Source organism: Macaca mulatta, chromosome 10 (genome assembly GCF_049350105.2).
Source record: "Macaca mulatta isolate MMU2019108-1 chromosome 10, T2T-MMU8v2.0, whole genome shotgun sequence".
Taxonomy (NCBI): Eukaryota; Metazoa; Chordata; class Mammalia; order Primates; family Cercopithecidae; genus Macaca; species Macaca mulatta.
The window spans coordinates 1,998,253-2,021,642 of NC_133415.1; the positions used below are offsets into that span (position 1 = coordinate 1,998,253).

General features: G+C 48.7%; 1 long non-coding RNA gene across 1 annotated transcript; it reads right to left on the reverse strand.

The window, feature by feature from the left end:
* Positions 1–12,776: 12,776 nt before the first annotated feature.
* Positions 12,777–21,838, reverse strand: LOC114670329 (uncharacterized). The gene is made up of 3 exons (XR_003719807.2): positions 21,812–21,838; positions 13,198–13,329; positions 12,777–12,898 (listed from the first exon to the last, which is right to left on the reverse strand). It is a non-coding gene; the product is annotated as an uncharacterized LOC114670329 (long non-coding RNA).
* Positions 21,839–23,390: the final 1,552 nt, after the last annotated feature.

The following is a 23,390-nucleotide window of genomic DNA, read 5'->3' on the forward strand; positions in this document are numbered from 1 at the left end:
GGTTGTTTAAAAGTGTGTGACGCCCCCACCCCTCTGTTCCTCCTGCTCTGGCTACGTGAAGAAGGCCTTGCCTGCTTCCCCTTCACTGCCCACCATGATTGAAGGTTTTCTGAGGCCTCCACGGCCGTGCTTCCTGTACAGCCTGCGGAACTGTGAGCCAATTAAACCTCTTTTCTTTATAAATTACCCAGTCTCTCGTAGTTTTTTACAGCAGTGTGAGATGGACTAATGCATTTCGTTTAATGATTTAAACCCTAGAGATGCGTCCTTGAAGCTCTTTTACGTCCTTTTCCGGGTGAAATCAGAGAAGCACGACTGGAACTAAGAGGAACTTTAGACTGCATCTGGCCCTGTGCTCCCATTTTACAGGAGTGAGAACAGGGGGTCAAGGCATGAGCTGCTTCATTCATTCATTCACTCACTTGTTCATTCTGTGCAATGATTTTATTTTTGCTGTAGCCACCTTCTCTCCATTAATTTTTTTTTTTTATCAAATAGCATAATTTTCATGGCTAATTATGTTCACTGACTCCCAATTCTTTATATTCAAGGTAGACATCTCAGCACAGTCTTGTGGCACATTCATTAATTGATTCTTTTACTTAACAAAATATTTTAACTTTTTATTATAAAAAATTTCAAAGATTTGAACTGCACCACCCCAGCTCAAAAAAAAAAGCAACAAAAAAACAAAAAACAACAACAACAAAGTGCCAACGTTGCTTCACCTATTTTTCCAGTTTTTTTTTCAGATATTTTAAAGCTTATGCTGGACATCATGTCATTTCACCTATAAATACTTGATTATGCATTTTTACTTAAAATAATACAAAACACAATATCTATATGTACCTTTCTATCCATCTATCTATCTATCTATCCATCCATTCATGTGGTTCATTGATTGGAGAAACTGATGTCATTTGACTTGCGTGTCATATAAACCGCTCAATTGATCTGAGGCTCGATTTGATTCTAGTTCACTTTTTTTTTTTTTTTTTGGCAAGAATTCCTTGCAGGTGGCACCAGTGCTTGCTTCACAGCAGAAGGTCCATTAGGTCTTAATGACATTAAGACTGGCAGGGTCAGACTTACCCAGCTCCCCGCCCCCAACCACCATTTCACTTAATGAATGTGGAAAGCAGCCGTTTGTGATGACTGAATCGATGAATTATGTCATGAAGAGCTGCAAAACGGTGACTTTCTAATTAACTTCACTTTTGAGTAATAGCTGGAAATTTTCTCTCAACAAAAATGTTCTTTCATCCATTTTTAGCTAAAAAAAGAAAGATAAGCATTTGAACCCGCTTTCGTTTCAGAGCCAAGAGTTGGTTCTATCCCCCTCCCATTCTGACCAACAGGGGGAGGCTTTATGAGCGTCAGGTGCACACACGGACCTTATGCCTTTGATGTGTTTCAATCTATTACAGTTATCATTCTTTCTGATTTTCTTTTTGTTCTACACCAGGCCGGTGGGAACACTTTTCTTTACATGAGAGTTTAAAGTTTGCATCAAATTTAGAAAAAAACAAGTAAGTCTGCCATGTCTTCAAATAGTTTTCTGTACCCTTTTTTTCTGGAACTTCAGTTACGGGCAAGTTAGATTGAAGTTGTACTATGTGTAACTGAGGCTCTGTTAATTACGTTTGTTCTTTCTTTTCTCTCTATGCTTTGCTTTGGATAATTCTCGTGGCTATATTTTCAAGCTTGATTTTACTTGCTTCTGCTGTGTTTTATCTGCTCATAAGACCTGTAAGTGTATTAGTCACTGTGGATATTGTACTTTTTAGCGTTAGTTTTATTTATTTCTTCTTAACATTTCTCTCACATTATGTTTCTTTTTCTCTCACATTATGATCATGTGTTCTTTTAAATCCTTAAACACATTTATAATTTATAATAGCTGTTTTAACATTCTTGTCTGAAAATTCCAACATCTCTGTCATTTTTGGGTATTCTTCTGTTGACTGACTTTTCTTGGGGTTACAGGTCATATTTTTCTCCTACTAACATGGTGACTGATTCCTAATTAGATGCTTGACACTGTGATTGTTTTGGTGATGAGTTTTTGTGTTTTGTTGTCTTCCTTTAAAGAGTTTGGAGTTTCGATTCGGTGACATTTATGTAACCTTCAGACCACACTGGTCTCTCCTGGGCTTTATCTGGAAACTCGAGGGCGCAGGTCTGGGGCATTCTCTCCTGGGAGGCTGGTTTAGCCGCAGACTCTCCGGTTTATGCTGAGCACACAATGTGTTCACCAGGTTCTCTCTATGTGGGCAGATGGAAACACGAGTGAGTCCCAGCCCGGTTTGGATTCCTGGGATTGTTGAAGGTATGGATCCCAGGATCTCCGAGAATGGCCTGATGGAATTTTGCCTTCAGTCTGTCTACGTCCGCGTTGAGCCACAGACTCAGGGAGACCCGTGCCGATTCCTGGAGCCGTCTCTCTGCACAGATCCTTTCTCGATGTTGTTCTTCCCGCCAAGTTTTAGCCACTTCAACATCCCAGAACAGGGGTCTCTGTACCCTCACTCAGTGGGACTTGTGTTCTGCCTGACTTTCCTCTGCGTGGTGGGGTCGGCTTCCAGGCAGAAGGCTGGGCAACGGCAGCCTCATCGCATTCATTCTCTTCTCTCAGGGATTCCTTCCATTCTTGGGCTACCTGTTAGTCAATATCTGAAGTCAATCGTTTCGTGTGTTTTTCTAGTTTCCAAGGTTTTCACAGTAGGAGGGAAAGTCTGGCACCACTGATGCTGTCTCAGTGAAACACGGAGTCTCGACAAGGTTTGTGTTGGGATTACTTAGCATAAAAACACATCAAGACGATATCAGATGGAAATTCAAGAGGAAATTTAAATAAATTATCAGTGGGAAATTGCAACATCTTTTAAAATCATTGATATATAAACTAGACAATTTGAAAGACTGGCATGCGAGCTTGTATTCGTAAGCTTGCTTCGTGGAGCCGTTCTTTTCACAGGTGTTTACAGCATGTTCTTTTGTGTGAGGTGCTTGTTTAGGAACCGCGGCTGTAATAAATAGTGAATAAGTCAGGTCCTACCTCCTGTGTTCGTGATACTCACTACATGGCAGGGGGGAAAGACAGACAAAAGTAAGCAAATGAAACAATAATGTAAATTACACACAAGTTCTCCATCCCAAGGAAACAATGCTTTACATCTCCCTGGCCGGATAAAACACGGGAAAACGAATACTAAAAAGGCTCAAAGAAAATCTCAGTTCCACCAGGCAGACATTTTACGGACCAAACTCTTTGGAATAAAGTTTGACGTTAATAGAAAAAATAAATGTTGGGGAGAAAAGGCTGTTTTCCTGAAAAGTGTACTTCATTTCTTACTGGTTAAATTGAAGAAATAAAGCAAAAATTCTAAATTATAGTTTATCTTAGAAAAATCCTGGGTGCCTCATGCCTGTAACCCTAGCACTCTGGGAGGCCGAGGTGGGCGGATCATGAGGTCAAGAGATCGAGACCATCCTGGCTAACACGGTGAAACACCGTCTCTATTAAAAATACAAAAACAAAACTAGCCGGGCGTGGTGGCGGGGGCCTGTAGTCACAGCTACTCGGGAGTCTGGGGCGGGAGAATGATGTGAACCTGGGAGGCAAAGCTTGCAGTGAGCCGAGAATTGCACCACAGCACTCCAGCCTGGGCGGCAGAGCCAGACTGTCTTAAAAAAAAAGAAAAGAAAAGAAAAATCCTGAATGCAGCGTGCAGCCCTCGCCAGCTGCAGAGATGCTTGGTTGGTGGGAACAGAATGGGGGGGGGACTCAGCCCACCCACTGCTCAGCTCAGCTTGGCCCTGCACCAACTCCCTCCCAGGCTTTTCTCCCTGGGGGAGGAGCAGAACCAGCAGAGTCCCCAAAGCCGAGTCCTCCTGACTCCAGTGCGGGGCAGGGGCTGCCCTCCTCCACACCCACGCCTGCGCCAAACCAGCTCCGGTTGCAGACGGTCCCTCTGCTGACCTCTGGAGATGAGCCTGTTCATGTCACCCCCTGTGCTGGGGACCGATTGACGGGGCCCCACTGTCAACAGCCCTGGCCCGTCCGGCCTCAGACATTCACAGTGACAGGAGTTCAGGCCAAGGAGCATTTGCCACTGATGGTGAGGGGAGCACGAGGGTCCAGCTCCCACACATTGTAGGAGAACCTGCACTTAGGGGGAGACACCAGACTTTCCACACTTCAGCGTTTAAGATGGAAGACGCAATTAGGTGAACTAAGTATTCAATTCATAAACTAGAAATAGAATAACAAAGTAAAAGTAAAGAAATTGGGATTCCTGAGTAAAGAAGAAAATACTAGATTACAAGAGATGTATTAAGTGGCTTTATAAATAAATTAAATAACTCTTTCTTTTAAAAGACTAATAAAATAGATAAATGTCTAGCAAATCTAGTCAAGAAAAAAATAAGAATGTGACCACATACATTTTATGGATTTTAAGAGCGGATTATAACTACATAAAGTGGGTACTCAATAAACATTTGTAGGATTAATGAAAATATATTTTAAAATGGAATTCTCTGTACAACTGTATAGTAACAAATTTGAAATCTGGATGAAATGGCTTATAGTCTAGGAAAACATGAATCACCAATATTGACTCAGAAAGAAATGTTTACTCCATGTCGGTGAGATAGCTGGGCAGGAGATGAGCTTACAAAAATCAATAGTTTTTCTTATGCTAGAAATAAGTACCTAGGAATGGAAATGAGGACAAATACATTGTGCACAGCATTGGCAGAAACTATAAAATGCTCAGGAATCTATCTTGAAAATAAAGGTGCAAGACCATATAAGGCTAGGGTTAGACTAACCTTGTACAATATTTATATTATATTATAGTCTTATATAGAATAAGGCTATATGGAAAGTCTTAATAAGGGACATAAAAGAAGATCTGAAGTCACAGAGAGATAGCTCGTCCTTATAGGGAAATGCCTAATCTCCCAAGACAGCAATTCTTCAACTCTTGATATGAAAGTTTAATGTGATTCCAGTGAGATTACCAGGCGTCTTATTTAACGAACTGAAAGTTCATAGGGAAGAATAAATTCCCAAGAATAGTCAAGCAAACTCTAAAAAAGAACGGCAATTGTAAAATTGTCTGATGTGAAAATGATAACTTATTTGCAAGGCACTTTAATCAAATCAATATGGTACTGGCCCAGGAATGGAAAAGCGAATCAGGGCATGGAGAAGCAGAACCTAATCTATGAGGTCTGATTTGTGATAAGAATGGCATCCAATTCAGGGGAAGGGAACGGTTCCCCTCGTGAGTCAGCCTGCGCAGAGATGCCCATCAGGATGGAAATGAGTCAGTCCTCAACATCAAACCAGCGACAAACACAAACGCCAGGTGAATCGAAGGCTTAAACAATAATAATAATAACAATAATGATATTTACATCCAGAAGCAATAATGATATTTACATCCAGAACCTTAGAGGTTGTGCAGACAATCTGAAAATGAGGAAATGATTTTTTTCTTTTCTTTTCTTTTTTTTTTTGAGACAGAGTCTGACTCTGTCACCCAGGCTGGAGTTCAGGGGCGTGATCTCGGCTCCCTGCAACCTCCACCTCCTGGGTTCAAGCAATTCTCCTGCCTCAGCCTCCCAAGTAGCTGGGATTACCGGTGCCACCACCATGCTTGGCTACTTTTTGTATTTTTAGTAGAGATGGGATTTCGCCATGTTGGCCAGGCTGGTCTTGAACTCCTGACTTCAGGTGATCTGCCCACTTCAGCCTCCCAAAGTGCTGGGGTTACAGGTGTGAGCCACCACACCCAGCCTGGAAATGATTTTTAATAAGGGATTTAGAAGCCATAAATTAAAGTCATTTGTGCTCAGATAGTGATTAAAGTATTTTCATGGCAAAAAAGATACTTTATATCAAGCCAATATAACAGTAATATATTGGTAAAATATTTTTTTAACGTAAATGACATACATGTGTGATATTATTATTTGTAACATCCCAGAAACGTATATTATTAGAAAGCTGACAAAGAATAAAAGCAACAGATTAACAAATGTCTGAAAGAGATGTCCCGACACACAGCTGCTTAAAGATTTGCCAGTGAAAGAAACCATATGTTTTATCACCCTCAGACTAAAGAAAACATAAGGAAACGTAACATCTCTTGTTGGCAGGAAAAATGGCACCGTTTTTAATATTCATGCAAATTTAAGTTGTTACGGCATTTTGGAAAGCAGTCTGGAAATGACGCCCATGCCCTCTGATACCCTTTGATGCCACCATCCCAGTCTCTTTTGTGTGTATTTGTAGTGGGCGGAGGGAGTGGTAATGCAAAAATATGTTTCCACCAATCACCCTGCAATCAGGCCTTGGGACTCCACCACATAGGAATAAAATGCCAATAGGAAACCACATGTGATGTCTGTGGATGTTTCTGGAAGCGTGTGTGTGTGTGTGTGTGTGTGTGGCGGCAAAACAAAACAAACAACAGAGGCGTCCAGCCAGAGCAGCCTAGGAAACAGCACGGACACCTGTGATGGACGGGGTGGGACCTGGGCTCAGCCTCCGCCGTCCCTCCAGGCACCTCCCTCTCCTTTGGTTCTCACGGGTGAAGTCAGAGGAAAGGTGTTTGGAAATCCCACCTTCCCCTGACGTCTGTTCATTCCTCACACCTGCTGCGCTGGGTTTCACCAAGACCGACGATGACCACCTGAGGGGACCTGGCTCCGTCCTCCTTCCGCAACCGGGGCCTGCGGGTTTCCTGCTGTTTGGAGGCCCCTCCCGCGTGGCCGGTTTGCAGGTGAGCACGTCCACGCATTTCCCTCCGGCGTCCTGGGCGCCTTTCCTCGGCGTCACCTGCATTTCCTCTTCGTCCACCTTCTCTTTTGAATCTCAGCAGGAGACACATAGAACTGAGAGGCCCGTGGAAGCTGCTTGGCTTATGTTTTGTTTGCTACCTTGAAACATTTCACAACCGGCTTCTCCTGAATAAGCCGGAGGACTTGGCCGTCTTCCACCCGCATTCCCACAGGGATGCAGGACTGAAGCTGAGCTGCGGCCACTCCTCTGGACAGGGGCGCGCGGGTCCCCTGGCTCCCGGGCGCGGGGCCATCTCACGGCCTCCTTCCTTGCCAAGCCCTGCAGGACCCTTCTCCGCTGTTTCCTCTGAGTATTTACTGCTCCCTCTGAGACAAAACGTCCTCTGTGGCAACACCGGGCCTGGTTTCTGTGTCTCCGACTGACCCCAAGGGGATTCCAAAAGTTTCCTGTGTCCTAGGGACTCAGAAGCCTGGACTGTAAACCTGTTAACCCTGTGATCGGATAGTGACGCTTCAACCGCTGAAAACAGCCAGGGGCTTCCCTTGCTTTTCTCCACCTGGGAATGACCCTGCCCCCCTCCCTCTTCGCCACCACCCGAGGGTTTCCATAACTGCCCATTCCACCCCAGTTCCTCCCCCAGGGTCTTCAGCAGGGAGGCTTCCGGCCCCTGGCCTGGAGTCAGGCCTCTTCCATGGTGAGATTTTGAACAACCCAAGCTAAGTGTGGTCTGCCCACCCCGATTCTCCATGTCTCTGGGGGGTGGCTGATCATGCTGTCCCTTTACCAGGGGCTGTTTCTGATGGTCCCATGGAAAGAACCAGGCAGCCACAGAAATCTCCCGAAACGCTGCATATTTTAACCCAGAGGGAGGCCACCTCTTCACTCTTATTCTGGAAGCTCTAGGAGAGGAAACTGGGGTTGGCAACACCTGGTCCCACATTTCAGATGAAGTTCTGGGATTGGAACCTGGGGTGGGTGAACCTCTGGGTCCCACGTCTCAGATGAAGTTCTGCCATTGGAACCTGGAGTTGGTGAACCTCTGGGTCCCACGTCTCAGATGAAGTTCTGCCATTGGAACCTGGGGTGGGTGAACCTCTGGGTCCCACGTCTCAGATGAAGTTCTGCCATTGGAACCTGGAGTTGGTGAACACCTGAGTCCCACGTCTCAGATGAAGTTCTGCCATTGGAACCTGGAGTTGGTGAACACCTGGTCCCACGTCTCAGATGAAGTTCTGCCATTGGAACCTGGAGTTGGTGAACCTCTGGGTCCCACGTCTCAGATGAAGTTCTGGGATTGGAACCTGGGGTTGGTGAACACCTGGTCTTTTGTCTGCTAGAAACACAGGGAGACTAGAACCCAGCCTGTAGGAGAGATACTGAAATACGATGGGGACACCTGCCATCCTGCCACAATCAAGTCCATCGTTCCGGCTTTCCCAAGGCATAGCCCCTTGCTGTCCAAGTTTTGTGTTATTCAGCTGCTTCTCCTGTTGGGGGGAGGTGGTGTCATTTCTGTCCTTCACAAGCAGGGCTTTCTGGCTGCCGCGCTCCTCAGGCTCATTTGGAACTCTCCCCTGCACTGCCAGCCTTTGTTGCTTGGTGGAGCTACCGTTTATCACACTGTTTCCTGAGGAAAACGTCTTTCAGGTACCAAGTACATCTCACAAATAAACCTAGAGCATGACTTATGTGGTTTATAGGTGGAATTACACCGACGATCAGGAAGTTGCCTTAGAAACAAAATGTTAAAAACAATGAAAAATAAAATAGAAACACTATGTTGCATTTGGAGTTCGGTGATTTGCATATTTATGAAGTTCTGCAATTTGAAAAAATATTTCTCTTCTTTCCTGGGTGTCTATTTGGAATACATTGTCATGTGTCAAAATCAAGGCAATCAGAACCAAGGTTGCCAGCCTGCGACAGCCGTTCTCGATGGCCTCGGTTACAATGCTGAGATGACTTATTATTCATAGATTCATCTAAAGATAAGTTTGGAAATAATTTATCTAGTATCCGTGTGTGAATTGCATTTATTTTAAAGGTTGTTGCATAGGAGGCTTAAACATACCCAGCAAATTATGCCAGGGGAAGTTTTCCTCAAATCTTTCTAAACCCAGAATGCTTGTCTGTTTAAATCTCTTGGACTGGTTTTTCTTTCAATCACTCCAATATTTGGAGACTCTTCCTCCTGTCTAGAGAGTGTGGCCTCGCCCATCCATGGATTCAGGTTCCTCCTCCTTTTCCCTCCACTGACCCGCACATTCCCACGGAGAAGCACGAGGAGGAAACACTCCAGCCAGTGGAGAGATGACAGGTTTTACTCTCAAAAGGAGAAGATGAAGACATACGACTTTGGAGGTCCAAGATGTTGCAGTGAAGAGATTCTGTGTTTTCAGCAGTGCTTCCCCCGCAGCGATCTCTTTCCCCCACTGCGCCCAGCACACGTGTGAACAAAGCCAGGGTTCCTGTCCTCTCTGTGGGAGAGACTAATGTACAGAAGACGGGCAGGAACCGGACGATTTCCATTCGTCACCGATGATTAAGGGAATGCAAACCAAGGCCACCCAGTCGCTTCGACGAAACCTCTAAGTTCACTTGAGCAATCGCACCACAGTGAGGGGAAGAGCAAAGTTCAAGCCAACGGTCAAGCTCATTTTCCCGATGACTGTGGAGGGCAGATGGGCCAGGGCTTGTTCTACATGACCCTGTTTTGCAGGGAGTTGGCCATGAGCTGTTTGTCTCTCCAGGAGAAATGCTTTCTTGGCAGGGGAAGTCGAAGAAGGAGGTATTCAGGGTTGGAGAAGGAGCACGCCAAGACCTGGAGGTTAGCTCGGGGAGACAGTGGCCCTAAGTTGGCTACAATGTCCCAGGGACAGCAAGCCGGCTGTAGAACCTGGAGATATGCTGACGTCACTCAGCGGTCCCCTTCCTGATGGAGGACGGTATCTGGGACCCTTTGAGCTCAGGGCTGCTCACCTGTCCAGGATTCTGTCCTCACACTGAGGCATCACTGGTTCTGTGCCACCATTCACTGAACTGGTGTTTTCTCATGCCTTCCTGCAGGCCGCTCCTTCCACCCAGAACGCCCCGTTCCGGGCAGGCCTCTTTCTCAGCTCTGGGTCTCTCTTCTCTCTTCCCAGAGCCTTTCCTGACCCCAGTCGCTCACCCCACACCCACCAGTGATGCGGGAGGCTGGGGTGCTTTGCATTCTGGGCAGGACTCTGTGCCTCTGTCGCAAAGCTCGTCATATCACACATGAGAGAGCAAGGGCTGGAGCTGGGGCAGTGCTGGGCTCAGGGATCGGGGGTCGTGGGGCTGCCCTGTTCAGGAGGGTGGCAGGGGCTTGCCTGCCAGGTACGTGGTTGTACCACCGTGAAGCGATAGGAACCGTGGGGGGCTGTGGACGCCTGAGCTCCATTTGCAGAGACTCTCCGTATGTCCCTCCCTTCTTCTGTTGTAACTTTTGATATTCGCAGGGCCGCTTTCATTTCCGCACGAGTTAATCACGAAATAACAGAATACAGCTTTGAAACGGTGGGCCCCTCTGCCTGCTGGCAGAGGCAGTCTCTCTGCTAAGCCTCTGCTAAGCAGCTTCTCTGCTAAGCCGCAGAAAAGTAGAGGCTGTTCGGTCTCGTGCAACCGCCCCAGAACCGAGGAAGTTGAACTCGGGAGCCCGCAGTTCCACCCCTTACTGTATCAGCCAGGATTCAGCTACAGGCAACAGAAATCACTTGTTATTTCCATGGGGACGGAACGTAAAACAGTGTCCAAGGATTACAGAAGCAGAGGGGCTAGAAGATGGGGCTCTAAGCCCTCCGCCAGTGGTTTCCAGAACAATCCAGAGAGGCCCGCCAGTCAGGAAACGTGGCACATGGGAAGCCCCTTGTGAACTTGCTGGCTCCAGAAACCGCGCTTCCTTCGCTGGTTCGGGGAGCAGAGGCTCTGAGGCGAGGCTGCTGACCACAGCTGCAAGCTCCATCCCCTCACTGCGTCAGCGGAGACCCAGACCAGCCAGGACACCGTGGGCCAAGCCCTGGCCCTGGACACGCCCAAAGCCAGAGGCTGATATGGGAACTGCTGAGGCCACAGCAAGAATGTCAGCCAGCAGAAGCCAGGGGTTCCTTCCACCTCTCACTGCCCTAGCACACAGAGCAAGGTGGGAGCGTCATGCCGGCTGCAGAGAACTCCCACCTGCCCCAGCACACGGAGGAGCAAGGGCGGAGCGCCACATCCGGTGCAGAGAACACACATGTACGATTCCTGGCACCCCGGCCTCTGAAGTTAGGAAGGCCCACGAGAAGGAGAAGCGAGCCAGACAAAACCCAACCTCTACAACTGCCTTAAAAATACGTGTGCCCAATAGCAAAGACTTGGAACCAACCCAAATGTCCATCAATGATAGACTGGATTAAGAAAATGTGGCACATACACACCATGGAATACTATGCAGCCATGAAAAAGGATGAGTTCGTGTCCTTTGTAGCGACATGGATGAAACTGGAAACCATCATTCTGAGCAAACTATCGCAAGACAGAAAACCAAATACTGCATGTTCTCACTCATAGGTGGAAATTGAACAATGAGAACACTTGGACACAGGAAGGGGAACATCACACACCGGGGCCTATTGGGGGGTGGGGGGCTGGGAGAGGGATAGCATTAGGAGAAATACCTAATGTCAATGGCGAGGGATAGCATTAGGAGATATATCTAATGTCATTGACGAGTTAATGGGTGTAGCACACCAACATGGCACATGTATACATATGTAACAAACCTGCACATTGTGCACACATACCCTAGAACTTAAAGTATATATATGTGTGTATGTATATGTGTGTGTGTGTATATATATATATATAAATACATGTGCCCTGGCAGTGGCCCTTAAGCTCCTGTTTGTCTTCTGATGACTGACAGATTTAGAAGCTTGCTTTGTTTAAGCCAAATGTAAAGGGTCGTCCCTTCTCTCTTTTCCTGTACACATGGCAGTTAGAAAAAAGAAAACCAATGATTTAGTTTGATTTCTTGCATAATGAAATAATTTAATCCACTGATTTCATGTCAGTTGACACAGAGGTGCAGCACAGAAGCAGAGACACAGACCAGTGGGCGCGGCAGCCGCACTGCACCTGCCGAGTCCCTCGGTGAGGGGTGTGAAGGGGAGGCTGGCTGGAGAACGGGTTTTGGAGAATTGGTGAACTCTTGAAAAAGAAGCAGAAATCGTTCCTTCAGACCAGATCAAAATTAAATTCTAGATGTTCTAGATGGGGGTGGAGGAAAAACAAAGGAAGCTCCCCCAACAATGTCAGAAGCTGAGGAGGATGAGGAGAAGCTGGCCCCTCGCTCGTGGCTGGAAGGGGTGTGAATGGGGCCACCCTGGGGAAGACGGGTTGACCATCTCCCCGTAAAGGTGAACAGACACTCCCTGTCCAGGCAGCCGCCCCCGGTGGGCATTTACCCAAGTGAGCTGAAGACCGATGTTCACCCAGAAACCTGTGTGTGGGGTTTTAGAGCTGCTTTATCCCTAATTGCCCCAAACCAGACAACCAAGATGTTCTTTAGCAGGAGCAGGAGAGACGAGCTGTCAGCATTCGTAGAGAGGACCCTGATGCAGTGGGAAGAGACGCAGACGACGATTCATGCGGCCGGATGAGGAATCACGTGGACAGAGGGGTCCCAGAGGCATTTTTTTTTTTTTTTTTGAGATGGAATCTCGCTCTTTCTCCCAGGCTGGAGTGCAGTGGTGCAATCTCGGCTCACTGCAACGTCCACCTCCTGGGTTCAAGCGATTCTCCTGCCTCAGCCTCCCGAGTAGCTGGGATTACAGGCGCCCACCACCACGCCCGGCTAATTTGCTTGTATTTTTAGTAGAGACGGGGTTTCACTATGTTGGCCAGGCTGGTCTTGAGCTCCTGACCTTGTGTTCCGCCTGCCTCAGGCTTCCAAAGTGCTGGGATTACAGGTGTGAGCCAGCGTGCCTGGCCCTGAGGCATTTTGCTGATTGACAAAGCCAGGCCCCAAGGCTCCGTATTGTGGGATCCCATTTCCATGCCTTTCTGGAAAAGGCACAACTGTGGAACAGAAAACAGATCCATAATCACTGGGGTTTAGGGTTGGGGGGGGATTGGCAAAAAGGGGACACAGAAGGTAAGTTGGAGGGTGGCAGAGCGGCCTCGGGGACACTGGCGGTGACGACACAATTCTGTGCTTCAGTCAAAGCCCATGGAATAAAGTGAACTTTATGAAAATGGGAACGATCCAGCAGCCGATGCGGGGTCCTGGGAGGAAAAGCAAACAGACACCTCAATCTGACTGCATGAAAGAGGCGCGGCACACCTTGCTGGGGGCAGGATGGGGGAGTGGAGCTCACCTGAGCAATTTCAGCAAAGAGGTTTATGACTCAAGACAAAAGGAACTGGTCTCAGTGCTGGCTCCAGGCGGTAAGTTTGTCTCTCAGGGGTGCAGCCGAGCAACTATGTAGCCACTTCACATGTTTACCCGGCTGGAATAAACCAGTGAATAAACAGTAGAAGGCAGGGATCAGATTTCTCACTGTCAGAGGAAAAGTTGCACCTAAGCAAAGGCAAGATGCGAATGGTCTCTGGGGCTGTATTTTATTCAGAGACCTCAAAAAACACACGTGCATGCAGGACGTGCACACACACACAGACACACACACACAGGAATGTGAATGACAAACGCACCCCCAGCTCGGTCCCTAAGATGGCTGAGAAGCAGTGACACCCTGGAAGCAATGAGCATGTCTTGTGTCCCCACCTTGGTTTCTAACAGTTCCCTGATATGGGGAAGCTCTGACTTTGCTTTCTAACCATTTCTTAATACAGGGAACCAAAGTTACTTGGGTGAGTGGGCGACTCTAGGGATGAGGCAGGAGAAATACAAGATGAGCCCAGGGCATCTTACAGCACCGCAAAACCAGGAAATGCCACAAAGAGGATGCACATGCACCTGCCCTGATGTCAACACATGATTTCATAAGTAAACACATAGCAAAGGGTCCACCAACATTCCGTGTGTAAGAATTTTGAGTAATAGCCGGGTGTGGTGGCTCGCACCTGTAATCCCAGCACTTTGAGAGGCTGAGGTGGGTGGATCACCTGAGGTCAGGAGTTCGAGACCAGCTTGACCAACATGGTGAAACCCTGCCTCTACTACAAATACAAAAAAATTAGCCGGCCGTGGTGGCAGACGCCTGTAAATCTCAGCTACTTGGGAGGCTGAGGCGGGAGAATCACTCGAACCCGGGAGGCGGACGTTGCAGTGATCCGAGATGGCACCATTGCCCTTCAGCCTGGGCAAGGAGAGTCAAACTCCGTCTCAAAAAAAATAAAAAAAACAAAACTAATAACAATTTTGAAGAATAAAAGGAAAAGGACAGAGGGAGGGAGAGAACCACCCCAAGAACACCACAGTCTTAATTGCTGCAGGAATGACCCGAAGGGCAGAGGCCTTGGAGGAGAAACAGGGCATTTGCATGGCCTCAGAGTGTGTCACCCAAAGCCTGCACTCGTGACTGGTGGTTGTACCTTGTGTCCACAAACTCTCTCATGCCCCTCCCTTCCGGAGGTGGGACTTAACTCTCCTACCCTGGAGTGTGGGTTGGACTCATGACTCACTTCTAACAACAGAGCAGGAAGGAGCAAAACCGTCCGTGCCGCAGAGAGCTGCCAGACAGCAGCCTGGCCAGGGACAGAGCTGGCGCGCCCGGCACGCGTGTGGTGACACGCAGCCCCTGCGTGATGGGAGACGGAGCCCACCGGCCCTCCGGGGATCTCTTCCCCCAAACCCACCGTGTTGGTCTCACCACGAGAAAGCATTAGAGAATACAAGATTCTATAAAATCCGTGACCAGAATCCAATCTTGACAATTTCTCAGTCTTTTGTTTCATGGAAAATTTCTCTGTCTTTTTTTCTCTTTCTTGGCCAGCTTTTCAATCTTGCTATTAAAATAATCACCTCCCGTTGTCAGAGTTTGGAGGATGCGGTGAGGAGACCTGGTGACCACACGCAGCGTGATGTCCTGGGACAGAAGGAGGATGTTGAGGGAAAACTAAGTCCAAATCAAGTCTTTCGTTCAGTCTGTTGTGTGGTATCACCGTTAATTTCCCGGAGCTACAGACAACTTACTAAGCACATCGATGTGAGCTGCATTAGTAGAAGGGGAGCAGGTGACAGGCTGTGGACGCTGCTGTGGCATCTCTTCAGTTCTTCTGTACATCTAAAATGATTTCAAGATACAAAGCAAAACAAATAATACTTCCAAGCCTCTGTTTCAATGATCTATATTTGCAGCATTAATGAGCTAGAAGAAAAAGAACACAAAAAAGTCCAGCCAATTAAGCGTTGGGGACTCTCTTGGGGGCTTCTGGAGTGTGGTGGAGAATGGAGCGTGACTGAAGGCCGAGCCCCCTCACAGCTGAGCTGCTTTGGACCTGGGGCCCTGAAGCCCCCGATACACCAGCTGCACCTCTCCAGGCCACAGCCTCTGTCCCACCTGGGCTCCATCTATGGGCTCAGGGGTCACCCAGGCCAGGCACATCCGGGTTCACTGGGGCCTTACCTTATAGTACACGGCCACCATAGCCGAGGGAACCCACGCCTGGGAGGATGGATTTCCGGGCTGGAAGCCTCTGGCGATGATGACCATGTGGCAGGTCCCCTTCTGTGTGGCTGCCTTTCCCTGTGATGGCTCTGGCCATGCCACCGACAAACACCTCTGGGTCTCGGCTGCCACCACAGGCTCCTGCGGCACCGCCCACCTGGAGGCACCACCCCAGAGACACGAGCCTCGTTCTTCCGAAGAGCCGTAGCCTACGCCTTTGTTTTATTCCACAGGGTCATTACAGGGAACCAAATCTGTACTGGGGCAAGGTCTGCTTTGGGGCCCAATGTCCCCGCAGTTTGTCGGACAGCTGTGCTTCCATGCTTCCGTGTCACTGCCTCTTCCACCCTAAAATCTCAGCCGAGGAGGCCCAGGAGGACACTCGGAATATGCAGAGGGGGAGACGGGGATGAGGAGTCACCAACAAACCAATTAAACCCCGACCTGGAGGCAAACGTTCTAAACACGGGGTGGAGAGTCACCGGGGTGGGGTTTCCTTCACAAGGGGCCTTCAAAATCAGAAGAGATTCCTTCCCTGCTTATACCAGGGGAACTAAGAATCAGCCCACAGGCAGTGGATTGGCCAAAGTGACCTTTCAGCATGCTGGCCCTGTGCCTCTAACGTCTCCCAAAGAGCTGATGAAGCCGAGACACTTGCCATTATGTGTTGAAAATGGTGCAAGACCCCACACAATCATCCCTGAACCTATAATGCTGATGCTGTAATGTAAAAGGAGTATTTTCCCCCTTGAGATAAAATGCCATCAGATGCCATCTGTGCTGCCTGTAATTTTAGCCATAAATCCTCGTTGTATTTATCGGAGATTTGTTTTTCAAGATGGCTAATTTTGGTCTCCAATTCAACCGCACACTAATTTTCCTGTTTCTTTCTTGCTGAGAAATCTGATATAACAGCTCCTCATAGAAAGGGCTTGGCAGGTTCCCAAAGCCCAGCAGCCTCATTTACTTAGAGAGAGGTTATTTTTTCTTTCTTCCTCTCTCCCCTCTCCCTCCTTGTTTTGGCAGCGCGGTTAGAATTCAGAAGAGTTGAAATAAAAACAGGATTGCCCTTGTAGAGACAAGCGAGGATGAGCCGGGTGGGCTGGGCATCGAGGCGAGGGGTCAGCCTGCTCCAGGCAGGGCGAGGGTGTCCCTGGACTCGGGGCCGCTGCGGGGGCGTCCCTATCTGGGAGCGCAAGGAAATAGAACAGTAACAGGAGGGGCCTCTGAGCCCAGCACCGCGACATTCCCCGGGCACCGCGTTACGCTGTGGAAAACATTTGGAAAGCTTCCTTCATTTTTCTGAAATAGCTGAAGTGATGCAGAAGGTTGGCTGAAAGTCTAAATCTAATTACAATAAGATAATCTGGAACGGCCCGTCAATGGGGAAGGAATTGTGGGATGGAAGCTTTTTAAAAAGAGGCACTTAGCCATAAAATCTGCATATACCAGTAAATTTCATCTACAGCAACCAAAATGTGCATCTTCCGTCCTGTTTCCAAAACCTCTGAGTTCTCTTGGGAAACACTGTGACTTGGGTGGAAAATTTTCGGACTGGAGGTGCACGGAAGCGCGTTCTGGCAGTGGGATGTGCCTTCCTCCAAGGCCTGAGAAGGAGCCCGCCTTCCCACGTCGCCAGGGACAAGATTCCCCCCCACAGGGGTGGATACAGGGGAGGGAGATGCCCTGGAGCATCTTAGAAAGCTCAGAGCTCAGAAAACAGATGACTGGGCTGAGGATTCTTTTAGATGCTGGCTTATGTTGGAATGTGATTACTGGGGGGAAAAATCCACTTTACCATTAGGTGAAAGCTAAATACAGCTACAATTGCTGACAGCATCATCACAGCAAAACTGCTCCACAAATATTCTTGCTCTTACCATGTTACAGACAAGGATTAGAGAGGCCAAAAGCCTGTCCCAAGCTACCTGCAAGTGTGGGGCAGACCTCGACTCTGCTGTCAGCCTGCAGAGCCCAAACTCGTGCCCCCTGTCCCCAGGGGATCCCCTGAGCCTTACACACTGCCAGGCACACAGTAGGTTCTCAAGAACCATCTAGTGCACATTTTAATGAAAATTGATTATATATTTTTTCTCTTCAGTAGAGGCATCTTATGATATCCTGATTCAATCAGAAGTCACCCGAAGCGTGATTTCCTGTGAAGTGAACAGAAATCACATACAGACATTGGTGGACACATTGAGAAGCCGGCACCTCCTGAGAACTGAGAATAGGGCTCTGCTCTCCCCTCCCTCTCTCTGTCCCTTCTTCCCTTTGCTTCCTCCCTCTCCCAAATCTCTTCCGTCTGTCCTTCCATCTTTCCATAGGCAGACAAGGAGATGTCACACAGTCTGTGTCCTGGCAAGGAGTATAGAGGGAGGGAGGGAATTTATCACAGGTATTAACATCTGCAAATGCTAGTTTGCGGGATGCATGATGTTGAAGGAGGAAAAATGAAAAGTGCAGATCCCCACGCTGCAGTGTGTGATACACAATCGGTCTCACTGCCGGGCAAGGCTTCACCGGATGGCCAGTGAGGAAGGCCGGTGCACGCCGGCAGTGAGGGCAGAGAAGCTCTGCAAGACGAAGACACCGACATGGCAATGAAGTCATCCATCCACAGCGCTCAGTGCAATGCATCAGACCCAGAGGCTGGAGGAGCCTTTTCAAAAAGACAACATAACCCCCTGCACACGGCATAACTCACGGTGCAGGGCCAGGAGACACGGCACCTGCTCCTCATGAGGCTCCCACCCAAGTCTGATTGGTCAGCGATGGTGGAGAGAAATGACCCTTGGCCAGCTGCTCCTTGACCTCTGCGTCCCGTTCCCGAACTCCCTGTGATTCTAAAATCCACCCCGCAGTTGTCATCTCAGGGAACTGACGTCTGACTGTGAATCCTGGACTCTGACTTGGCTCCAAATAGTCCCTGCATATGGGCTGTTCTACAGAAAGGTGAGAGCTTCATGCCATCCAGAAACACGGCGTTACCTGTCCTGAAGAGCTGGCAGGTGCGCACACGAAGCTAGGGTGGAAGGAGCGTTCAAGTGCTCTCCCATTGTGGACAGTCAGCCCGGGGTCAGGGTGTGTAGGGCTGACCAGGTCTCCTGGCCAGGGTCATCCTGTGCCCCGTGCGTCCCGTGTGGTTGCATCCCTCAGCTGCAGGGTGATGTCAGTGCCTGGGTGGGTCCATCCATTTGTAAGGGTGGGATGGACACCCCTGCAGAGGCTGGGGGTCACATACTCAACACTGAGGCACAAAGCATGGAGACACCAAATACACACAAGACTCACACAGACAACACTGAGACATAGAAAACATGGAGACACAATATGGACACACAATGCTGACACACACACAATACAGACACAACACTAATGCACACCACACTCACACAAACTAACATCACACTCACACAACAGGGACACGGAAGCAACACCGAATCACACACACAATGTGGAGATACACAGCACTGAGACACACACAACACAGACACAACACTAACACATGTCACACCCACATGACAGGACACACACATACAACACTGACCCACACACAGTGTGGACACACACAGCAAGACCTGAGACACACACAACATGGACACACACAAGCGGGCTCATGCAAACAACACTGACACGTACACACCCTGCTGACACACGCCACAGAGACACACATTGCTTGCACTCACAGCGCTGACTCTCTGCACCCACTCGCTTCTGCCATGTGTCCTCCGGCTCCCATCCTGGGCCAGGCCTTGACGATTACCAACGGCCAAGCAGATGTGGCCAGTGGCCGGGAGACTGTTTTCCTTTGTTGAGGGATGCACAGCCGTGGGTGATTCCCAAGCTCCGGGGCTGTGCCTGTCCTGCGGGGTTAACAGGAGCCCGCCAGCCTCTCTGCCCATCTCTGTTCCCACCCGGGAAGCCGTCCGGTCAGGACAGCACGAGGGGCAGGGGATCCTGGACTCAGAAGAGAAGCTCAGGGTTCTGTTTCCTGTGCCCTCAGCCATGCCCTCTGGGGCTTCTTAGCCAAGGTGCCCCCTCTCACGGATGGCTTTTAGTAGAGTATGGTGCTGTCTCTGTTAGTGGTTTTTATACCCATTCCCTATTATATAAAATAGATACATATTTATAGTCACATGCGTGCAAAAGACACATTTTTACCCAAATGGGTTTAATATTTTAGACATTGATTTTTCGCATCTAATAATAGGTAATTTATTTGAAAATATTTGAATCCTTACCATGACCACCCATGTGGATTTGGCATATGGCACTGCTGGGTGCAGAGACCATGATTTATTAACATGTCCTTTGGTGGTAGGCAATTAAGGCTTTCCAATTTTTTCCTCGTTTCTGAGATGTCACAAAGAACATTCTTTTTCACAAATGTTTGTGTCCTTATGCAAATATGTTTATTTTGAGATAACCCCCAGACATGGACGTATGTGTCCAAGGTATCTGCATTTTAAGTTGCAAAGAAGTTGTCAATTGTCTATGGATGGTTGGTGTCTTCCTAAGTTCCACAGCAGTGTACGGGGACGTCTGGTCTCCCCACAGCAGTGTACGGGGACGTCTGGTCTCCCACATCTGCCCAACTCTGGGGGCTGCTCAGTCCTAAGTCCTGTCTGAACCAGGCTCCCCCTCTGCCGATGAGGGCGTTGCTGATCCCCAGGGGAGCCGAGGACCCCTCCCCTGTGTTCCTCCCCCACGAATCCCCGATGTCTGTGGGCTGCCTCTGCTCGTGTCCCGGGCTGCTTTGCTCTTCTCTTGGATTGTTTACCTTTTCACAGCTTGTAAGAGATGTTTGTGTATTAATGACATTATTAACCTTTTCTGAAATATGTGTGACAGTGCATTTCCATTTTGCACCTTTGCCTTTAAATCTTTATGATATTTTTAAATTGCCTGAAGCTTCTCAAATTGTTTCTTTTATAGCTCACAGGTTGTGTATAATGCCTTGAAAGCTTTCTTTTTTGGTATTTTCTTCTTCTTCTTTTGTATTTTCTTCATGGTTTCATTTTCAGCCCTGGATCCATCTGGAATTGTGTGTGACTTTATATTTAAAGTGATAAAAACTCCAACATTTTTCCCGTGGCTGCCCAGGGCCCTGCAGTGGTTACCGAGGCGGCACCTCAGCTCTGGAGCTAAATCCTTTGCCCTGTGCTAAATCCTACCCATGTTTGGGACCTGTTTGGATTGTGAAAACCTGCTGGGTTTGTCTGCCCATCTGTGCCTGCAGACGTCTAGAAGCACCTTCATCATCCAGTTTAAATTACATTATTGGCCGGGTGTGGTGGCTCACGCCTGTAATCCCAGCACTTTGGGAGGCCAAGGTAGGCGGATCACCTAAGGTCAGGAGTTCGAGACCAGCCTGACCAACATAGTGAAACCCCCTCTCTACTAAAATACAAAATCAGCCGGGCGTGGTGGCAGGTGTCTGTAATCCCAGCTACTTGGGAGGCTGAGGCAGGAGAATCGCTTGAACCTGGGAGGCGGCGGCTGCGGTGAATGGAGATTGCGCCATTGCACTCTAGCCTGAGGAACAAGAGCAAAACTCCATCTCAAAAAAAAAAAAAAAAAAAAAAAATTACATTATCACACCAGAGAGGTGCAGCCCTTCCCAGCTCTGGTTTCCTTGGTCATACCTTTATTTTTCCAGCTAAACTTTAGAATTATTTTACAGCATTTCCAAACACCCTGCTAGTATTTTATTTGGAGTCTTAGTGAGTGTGTGAGTGAATCAGGAAGCATTGCTGTCTGGAAGGCACCTCACGACTTCCGGAAGGCAGAGGCGTTGGCCGCTCTGGCTCTCAGCTGCGTCCTCAGAACCTGAAGCAGGGACTGGGCTCAGCAGCTTTGCTGGATGTTGGATCCTGATGGCCTCAAGTCTGCCCATTCGGGACAGATGCGGATTTTTATTTTATGTTCCTCATCAGAATGTCAAACTTTCTCTTTTAGGTCCTGCTCATTCGCGTCGGCTCCTTTGCAAGCTGCTCCTCTGGATGCTGCTGGTGGGGTCTCCTCTCCCTTCCCAGCCCTTCCCGTGCAGCACCCTGGCTCCCCGAGACCCCTGCTCGGCTGCCTGGCTGTTCTCCCTCTGCAGAGCTTCCCCAGGCGTCCGCGCGAATCCCTCCCTCCCTTCCTGCAAGGCTCTGCCAAGGGTCACCTTCTCGATGCAGCCCTCCCTAGCCATCCCGTGTGAACACACACAGACATGCACAGGTGCCACAGACAAATGTGTGAGACATGTATATGTGCTCACACGTGTGCACACATTCACACGCACACACAACTCCCCACCCTCGCCTGCCTCATAAAGCGCTGGCCGTCTCACGTGGGGAGCATTTTTCTTACGTACTTGATGTGCCGTCTGTCTCCCCCACCTAGATTCTAGGAGGACACAGAGTTCCCACTGTGCCTCCCCCGTGGTGTCCCCACAATTTAGAACAGTGGCTCGCAGGCAGTGGGGCTTAATCAGTAGGTGTTCAGCAGCCACGCTGCTCTCCTCTTGTGCCTCTTAGGAGAATCTTGCCTCTCTCAATGCGTCCGTAACCACTCACTTTTAGCCACTCCTCCCGGAAGCTCTTAGTGACTGGATGCCGGATGTGGGGTGGGGGGAACACAGTGCGTGACCCCTCCCTCATGAGCTCTGCGTTTGCAGGGAGTGCCCTGTCCTGGGTCCCCCAGAAAGCCTAGCGCTTGGTGTTAAGTACAGAAAAGTCAACCGATGGCTCACAATTCATATATAAATTGATGTGATGAGGGGACATAACAAAAGTGGCACCCTCAGGAAACCAGGAACGGTTAAGACGCTAATTCCAAACGTTCTTATCTGGTTGCTGAAGCAGACCTGGTTTCTGTCACTAAATGTACTTGAAGGTTGAACAGGAGCGGTCCCTACGCTGACTCCACAGCGTGCCCTCATGCTGATGCCTACACTTCGTGCGGGCAGTGGGGATTTGGGGCCCCCAGGGTAGCCCTGATAGCCTTTCCCCAAAAGGCTTCCCATCTGTGGCCTCATCAGGTGACCCAGGGGTAGAGGTGTCGGTCACATTGGCCTTGCATGGCAGCTGCCCCTGTTCTCCAGTGACAGCAGCCAGGAGGCCTTCCTCCCTGTTGACTATCCCTGCAGAACCACCTCTTAAGTAGGGGGCTGGGAGTCATCCTCACCTCCGTCCCTGGCTTCTTCTCCCCATTCCAAGCCTTAGGATTCTTTTGTGTGGGGGGGTTTTGACTGAGAGATCCTGCGTAGCCCTAAGGTACATAAGCTGTCCCAGACTCAGGACAGAGAGAGAAAGAGAAGAATTGGTAATACAAACTCTGTATCTGAGATACATGCAAAAAATAGATCTTCTCAGTTATCCATAAACTTTAAATCTCAAATTTTTTAGTAGAAAATCTCCCCAGACATGTGAGAGCTGCTTCCATCACAGGCAATGGGAACTCATGTACAAGATGCACAAACTCATCTTGAGTATTTATTAAATACCTGCTGAATAATTGGCTCCTGCCAGCAGGCTAATGGAAACCCAGAGGACCTGAAGTCGACTCAAAGCCCTTCATCTGCAAAGGCACCTGTGCCATTTGCATTTTCACCTTATGTGCACTCATTACCATTTCTTTTATATGTTACTAATTATGCACCTTTCGACGTCACTTCCCTTTTCTTCCAAGTGAGAGCCGTTGAATTGCTTGGTGAACAATGGAAAGGGAGATGTTTAAAAAGCACATCTGTACACATGAACACACCTGGTGAGCATGCTGCATTTCAGCCGTGCAAGGGCAAAGACATCCACTGGAAGGTGAGCCCACAAGAGACTGGGCCAACACCGAGCACGGGTGGGATCAGATCATGTGCGTGTCCTGGCAGTGTCCAGGTTAATTGCACAGACGCCCTTCCCTCCCTGCACCTTCTTTACCAACAGAGGAGCTCTGCC